The following is an 8,353-nucleotide window of genomic DNA, read 5'->3' on the forward strand; positions in this document are numbered from 1 at the left end:
ATATATATATATATTTGTGTGTTTCTAAAAGTAACGAATCTAATAGATTTTTGGGGGTCGATAATCGCGATAAACAATATTAAATTGTGGCAATTTTTTAACCTCCTTAATAAAACTACCACAAAAATATTTATATTGTGGGGGTTAGAATAAAATGTCACAAAATGAATTATTAGTGGGATTTCTAAAAACTCCCACAAGTTAACCGCCAAAAATTGAGCTTTTTTTGGTAGATATCAAGGAAATTAAACTCCAAAAGGATTGGGAAAGTGTCAAATTTAACCAACTATAAAATGGTTCTTTAATATGGTGTAGTTCATAGTAGTTCAAGATTTTAGTACTTAATTGTTTAGTTTTGTAGTAGTTAGGAGGCTAATCTAGACCAATTAGTGTTGTACTTAATTGGTCTGTATTGTAATAGTTAGGCCTATGTTAAGTTCATATTTTGTATCAAATTGGAAGTTTGAATATGAATTGATCAGTCTCTTTTGTAACTTGCCTCTCTTTTGTAACTTGTCCTGTGTTCTGAAAAAACATAGCAATTTTTCAGAGCAATTAGTTCTGCGATCGAATAGTCTTACACAAATGCATTGGGAGGTAGTCTAGTTGTTGTTCCAAAATTGAGCTAATAACACAAATGCATGATTGAAAAATACATAACACAAAGGCATGGTTGAAAAATACATAACACAAATGCATTGAGAGGTAGTCTAGTTGTTGTTCCAAAATTGAGTCTAATAACACAAATGACATGATTGAAAAATACATAACACAAAGGCATGGTTGAAAAATACATAACACAAATGCATTGAGAGGTAGTCTAATTGTTGTTCAAAAATCATTGTCTTGCTAACACAAAGACACGTCCTCAAAAATGCATAGTCTTGCTAACACAAAGGCATGATTAAAAATACATTACACGAGTGTTCAAAATAAACTAAGGAGTAGATTGTTGAAGACCTTTTCAACATAGGCCAAAATCATAACAACTTTCCAATTGAACTATTTCTTGGAGGTTCCACAAGACCCTTTGTTTTTCTTGTTTGCTTTCATTTGTTGCAACTGTGAAGTGTTGATTGCATGTTTTCCCTTCCATTTTAGGCCACGGGATTTAAAACCAATATCTATATTGGTTGGTGAAGCACTTTTCAATTTTGTTGTCCCATGTAGAATCTTCTCACTTGATGTACAAGGTTGTAATAGAAGAAAGAAAGTGTAAGATAAGGTAAGATCATAATATGACTATCAAAATATACACCAAAACAGAGTAAACATATTAAGTGAACATACATTAAATACTTGAGCTCCAGTTGTATGATCAGAGTAAACACCAAAACCAGTTGTAGGCCTTTTGTTTCCTCTAGCAGCAGCAAATGAGGCAGAACTGCCTGATAAAAATGGTAGTTGACTAGAAGAATTATCTTTTTCAGTAACATTGGGGTCCCTCTTGCATTAGCTTTTTTTCTTCTCAATCCTCTTCTAATCCCAACTTGCACCCTTTTTTAGGAGGTCTTCACACAGATGTTATGTCACCACAAATAGAGCTTGGTTGACTTGATTGTGTAGTTGCAAATATGGTTGCATATGTGGTTTTGGAAGTAGAGTCCCATTCTAGACTATATAGCATAAATAAGGATATATGAATAACTTGTAGAACAAACATTAAATGCAAATGAATTTTTAAATTTAATCTTACTCCTATTTAAGTAGTTCTTGGCACAATAGTGGTGTCACCACAAACAAAACTTTGTTGACTTAATTGTGTTCTAACCTATTGAACAGAAATATGGAGATATCAATAAATTGTAAAATAAATATTAAATGCAAATGAATATGTAAATCAAATCTTAATCTTGTTTGAGAATAACTTTGTTGACTTGACTTTCTCTTACTATTAGGCTGAGAAGTGCTCCCACTCCCATACTATGTCACCACAAAATAAAATATATGACTATAATATGTATAAACTTTAAGCAATTACAAATGTGAATATGAATTATTACTTATTTTGCACACACAACTTGTTATGATCAATTTTCTTGCATATGAAACATGTCATCTTTACTCCATTTTTGAAAAGTTTTACCATATTTTTTTGGCTCATCCTTACTCTTTCTTCTCTTCTTGCCAGGTCTACCTGTATTTTTCTTAGTTTTGGAGGCTCTATTAATGGATTTGTAGTTTCAGGCCACATTCTCATATTGGGAATAGGTCGGATGAAATGGTTGTTTGCCTTGAGAAATGTTTTTTTCTTATATCAGTGCTCTACATGTTGATCAGGATCTTGATTCAAGTAATAATAAGCACAAATAGCATGAGGGCAAGGAATATCTCTCAACATCCACAACCTACGGTCACAATGCTTCTTATCCAAGTGAACAACAAATGAATATTCCCCCTCACTAATTTCAAAAACCATTCACCCCACTCCATTGAACTTCACAGTTATGGCCATTTCATACACGTCGAATACACGTGGAGAGGTTATTAACACATACCATGCAATTTATGAAAAGTGACAAAAAAAAATACTTAGACGGTTCAAATCTTGTCTAGTAGAGGTACTCAATAGGTACTAGGTATAGTTGAGATGTCTAAATGAATTATGCGGACAACTTTAAGAGGCCGCAAATGACTTAAGCCTTTACAATATAAAAATCATCATCATGCATATATAGCTCAAACTTAAACATTTCAATTTCTAATAATATAACTATGCATATGTGTATGTAGGAGTGTCCCCCACAACATGGAGCACAAACGCATTCTTCCAATCTGTTGTTTGTTTCACAATCTCCGCCTTCTCTAAGTCTACCAATAACTTTCCTTCAACAATCATATAAGATATGAAAAAAACATTCATATATGTATCTTGTAATTTTATTCTGTATAAATAAACTTATTCAAGTTTTAAGCCTATTTTTCTCCTTTTTATGACCTAGGTTGAGTTTGCGAGCAACTCGGGCTTATTTAGTAAAACTTGGTCGAGTGTAGGGTCATAAGAGACCTCTAGTACTAAGTCGAGTTCAAAACCTTCCTACCGGTTAAGTTTTTCGAATTAGTTCATGCAAGGGTAAACTTCAAATGGACATATATCTCATTATATATATAATAAATTGTATGATTCATGACTAATCAAACTAAAGTTCTATGAATCTTCTTTCCAACTCCACCAATTTTGCATCACTTGGAGTTCAGAGTAAGAAGTAATGACCATTTTACTAGAGACTATCACAACAGAGTTTTCAGATAACTACGAACCTAATTTATGGGTCATAAATTGAAGTACGACCCACATTGTGAACTCGTAGAATAAACTTCTAAAAGTCTTTTTTTTATTCTTTCAAACCTAGTTACAGGTCATAAAAGCATCTATGGGCCATAATTTGGGTCCATAAAGTGAAGTCTTAAAACATGTTTTTGGGCCTAATTTACACGGATCTGATTACGGGTCATAAACCCAATTACGGGCCGTAATTTGGGCGTGTCAACTTCAAAAACTCAAAATTTCAGTCTGACTTCCACGGATGGGATCTACGGCCCGTAGATCAAACCACAGACCATAGATGGCCTCGTGAAAGGTTTTTTATAATTTTTTAATTAGGGTTTCTTTTGTCTTTTCCCATTATTCCTAAGTCTAAGCCACGACATTACGCATATCCTAAAAGGTATTTTCACGTTGAAGACTCAGTTCCTACACTCTTAACTCCTCAAACTTAGAAACTACTGTAAGGAAGGCAAAAACTAGGGTTTCAAGTAAGTTCTTCATTCAAATCTCTATCTCTCATGTATGTAAGGTTTCAATGAGAATATTATTTCGCTCTCATGCCTAAGGTATTTTTATTCTCAAGAATTTCATAAGATTGATAGAAGTAAAGATAGGATTTTTATGAAATTATGATCTTTCTTCACCACAATAGAGTTTTCAGAGGCTAACATCTATGAACCTCATTTACGAGTCATAAATTGAAGTACGACCCACATTGTGAACTTGTAGAATAAACTTTTGAAAGTCATGTTTTGTCTGATTCTTACTAACCCAGTTACGAGTCATAAAAGCATCTATGAGCCGTAATTTGGACCCGTAAAATGAAGTCTTGAAACATGTTTTTGCGCCTGATTTACATGGATATGATTACGGGTTGTAAACTCAATTACGGGCCGTAATTTGGGCGTAAGAACTTCAGAAACTCAAAATTTCAGTCTAACTTCCACATATGGGATCTACGGCCTATAGATCAAACCACAGATCATAGATGGCCTCGTGGAAGGTTTTTGACAGTTTTTTAATTGGGGTTTCTTTTGTCTTTTCCCATTATTCGTAAGTCTAAGCTATGATATTTCGCATATCCTAAAAGGGATTTCCACGCTCAAGACTCAGTTCATACCCTCTTAATTCCTAACTCATAAACTACCATAAGAAAGACAAAAGCTAGGGTTTCAAGTCTGTCAAGTAAGTTGTTCATTCAAATCTCAATCTCTCATGTATGTAAGGTTTCAATTAGAGTATTCCTTGACTCTCATGCCTAAACTATTTATCTTTAAGAATTTAACAAGATTGGTAGAATTAAAGATAGGATTTTATGAAATTGTGATCTTTCTTTACCACAACTGAGTTTTCAGAGTCTGATAACTACGAACCTCATTTACGGGTCATAAATTGAAGTACGGCCAACACTTTGAACTCGTCGAATAAACTTTTGCAAGTTAATTTTTTGTCTGATTCTTACGAACCCAATTATGGGTCTTAAAAGCATCTATGGGCCGTAATTTGGACCCATAAAATGGAGTCTTGAAATATGTTTTTGGGCCTGATTTCTATTGATCTTATTACAGATCATAGACCCAATTACGAGCCATAATTTGGGCACGTAGAATGAACTTCATATACTCAAAATTTCAGTTCAGCTTCAACGTATAGGATCTAGGACCCGAAGATCAAACTGCAGACTGTACATGGCCTCTTAGAAGGTTTCCGACAGTTTTTAACTGGGTTTCTTTTGTCTTTTTCTACTATTCCTAAGTCTAAACCACAACATTACGCATATCCATGAAGGGATTTTCATGCTCAAGACTCAGTTCCTACACTCTTAACTCCCTCAAACTCAAAAAGTACCGTAAGCAAGGCAGAAGCTAGGGTTTCAAGTCTTTCAAGCAAGTTCTTCGTGCATATCTCAATCTCTCTAGTATGTAAGGCTTCAATGAGGGTATCCATTCACTCTTATGCTTAAAGTATTTTGATTCTCAATAATTTCACAAGATTGATAGAATTAAAGCTAGGGTTTTATAAAATTATGATCTTTCTTTATTATTATACATTTTCATTGTTTCACCTTGGTTTAAAAACCTTATTGTAATGATTTAACATGATTTTTATGGTCATTCAAACCCTTATGACTTTTAACCATGAAATGATAAATATTTCAAACTAAATTCATATTATTCTAGATATGACTTTCAAGTTTAGTTTCACATATGATTCAAATAGATAGGGGATTTTCATACCTATGAACATTATATTTTAGATGTTGCATATCTATTTCTAGTAATTAACTCTGAATCTTTTCAACAGATCACCTCAGCTTAAACTTCTTGAACTCATATGATTCTATATGTCTTCGGCGATGAGTTGAGTGCAGCAGTGAAGAAGTTCCCATTGTTGGAGGAACTGCACCTTTGCTACATCTCAATCACCAAAGAAGCCATTGAAACTATAGGCCGTTCTTGTCGTTCTTCAAAGTCGTTTAAGTTGTCTATCTTAAATGACTTTAAATAATGACAAGAATGGTTTATTGTTTCAATGGCTTCTTTGGGTATTGGGATGTAGCAAAGGTGAAGTTCTTCTAACAATGGGAACTTCTTGATCAGTGATGCACTCAACTTCTCGCTGAAGACATTATAGGAGCATATAAGTTTAAGACGTTTGAGCTAAGGTAATCTATTAAAAAGATTCAGAGTTAATTTACTAGAAATAGACACGCAACATTTAAAATATCCACAGGGATGTGAACATACACAAGCACCAATCATACAAGGAAAGAAGCAGTCTCTACTGAGCAGTAATAGTTACATCGATTAAGCAAATTTACATGATCGTTTGTTGTACATAATTCAGATGCATCATATAATTTATTTTTAGTTGTAGTAGTCATTTACATCAGATATTACATCAACGATACTACAGAAACTTGAGACGATAGAGATTAAGACTGGGCACCGAACTGGAATTGGACCACCATACCAAAATAAATTGGTACAAGACCGGACCGGGATGATTTGACCGGGTTGTTGACCGGTATTGGGATGAACCGGACCGGAATTATTGCGATGGAAACTCAGTTCCGTCCCATCCCACTATATACCGGTATAGAACCGGAACGGACCGAAATAGAACGAGATGGGATAAACGGGATGACACATATAACTATTTCAAAAAAAAAAAATTGAGTTATTTTGAATTACGAAAATATGAAGAAAAAAAATTAAAGTTTTTCAGTTTATGTTATAAGTTTTCAAGATTTGAATCTTTTGAAGTTTATAAGTTATATGTTATAACTTATAACTTATAACTTGTAATTTAAATAACTTAAGTTTGTAAATTTGTTAAAATTTATAAATTTTAAAGTTTTTAGGTTTATATTATTTGAAGTTGATGAATTACGTTTGTCATTTTAAAAAATTAGATAAAAAAAAAAGAAATGCTAATAAAAGTATAAAACAATGACAAAAATTAAAAAAATCAATCCGATTTCACGGACCGGACCAGATCAGATCAGAACCGAAATGAACCAGGATGAACCGGTACCGGTACACCAGTACCAAATAATGATATGGTCTCGTTCCGAGTACCGATTCAATGTATTCCATTACGTCCTGAATACTACTGGACCGGAATAGTGGAACGGTACCAGTACAATCCGATCCGGTGCCCAGCCTTAATAGAGATACTGAAAAATGCAAATAAAGTGTGTACAACATGTTGGAGGATGCACAATCGCCGTCAAGTTATACATACACTTTATCTACATACTTCAGTATCCCTATCATCCCAAGTTTATGTAGTATCATTGAATATAAAGCATAGCGTAATAAATCATTTGTTTGGAGACTTACAAATTTTCTCTTTTCAGAAGCGGATCGTCTGCGGCAACCATGGCTCAATTACCAATCTAGGAATCCTCACATGGAGAATGGATGCCCTAGTTCACAGCCTAAATATCCTCAACTAGGTATATATGCAGAGAAACTCTCTAACCCTAGCCGCTCACTGGGAGATCTAGAGTGTGTCTTCCAACACCTATAATGGTGTTTATATAGACAATATTAGGGTGTAGGGTTAAATTAACTAATGGGCCAGCTCACATAGCTAGCTGCCGTATGGGTGCACTAGGCCCAAAAAATATTCTTATTTACACATACAATGCTCTGCTCCGTTATATAGCAATGTTAAATGAGTCATTTTATGAAGTTAATAGCAACATTAATGTCTCTCAATTATTGAAAAAATAATTGCAAAGACAAATAAAAAAGATTATTTTTTTCTATGATTTCCAACTATACAAACTTAGTAATGAATGATCAAACATAGTCTATAGTTATAAATGAGTACTTTTTATTATCTCCAAAAACAAACTCATACTAGAACAGCTAATATGCTTTTAAGGAAATTCAAGATTTTGATGTCATCAGGCAAAATGAGATAGTACTAATTAGTGTTGTGATCCAAATGATACCACCAAATAAGTGGTTAAACAATATCAAAGCTAATACATGTATTATTTTCTCTCATATACACGACGTACCAAATAAGTGATTAAACAATATCAAAGTTATACAAAAAGCCAAAGAAAAGATTTAGCTGAAAGTTCACTTTCTCTATTGCTATTTGTTGAGCCCTCTAATTTTTTCCATGGTCTAGTCAATAATATCAGTAGTGATAAGCCAGAAGTTTGGCTAGCTAGACCACATATCAAGCCAATCCATAAAACCTGCATCATATTTTTTTCAATAACAAAAACTTTCATCAAGTTTAAATCTTGAATTTGTCTACACGATGACACAAATAAAGCATATGACTGTACTTGAATTACCTGAGCATGTAGGCTGAACTTGAAAACAACGAGGACTGCTATTGGGATGCCGATGAAATAGAATGCTGCCAAGTCGATGCACATAGCATAACGCTCCCACCCACATCCTCTAACCACCCCTGATCAATCGAAGGGCACGGTTATTAAGCTAATTTTGAATGTCAAAACTAATACATATATATCTCCGGATATTACATAGTAAAAGTCTGACCTGATAAATTTCCTTGAGTGAATTCGAGTACAAAGGATATTAAAAGAAGAGG

General features: G+C 33.7%; 1 long non-coding RNA gene across 1 annotated transcript; it reads right to left on the bottom strand.

The window, feature by feature from the left end:
* Window positions 1–780: 780 nt before the first annotated feature.
* Window positions 781–7,268, bottom strand: LOC107061513 (uncharacterized). The gene is made up of 3 exons (XR_001474025.1): window positions 7,114–7,268; window positions 1,291–1,616; window positions 781–1,180 (listed from the first exon to the last, which is right to left on the bottom strand). It is a non-coding gene; the product is annotated as an uncharacterized lncRNA (long non-coding RNA).
* Between the last annotated feature and the right edge of the window lie 1,085 nt (window positions 7,269–8,353).

This window comes from Solanum tuberosum, unplaced genomic scaffold (genome assembly GCF_000226075.1).
Source record: "Solanum tuberosum cultivar DM 1-3 516 R44 unplaced genomic scaffold, SolTub_3.0 scf00147, whole genome shotgun sequence".
Lineage (NCBI taxonomy): Eukaryota > Viridiplantae > Streptophyta > Magnoliopsida > Solanales > Solanaceae > Solanum > Solanum tuberosum.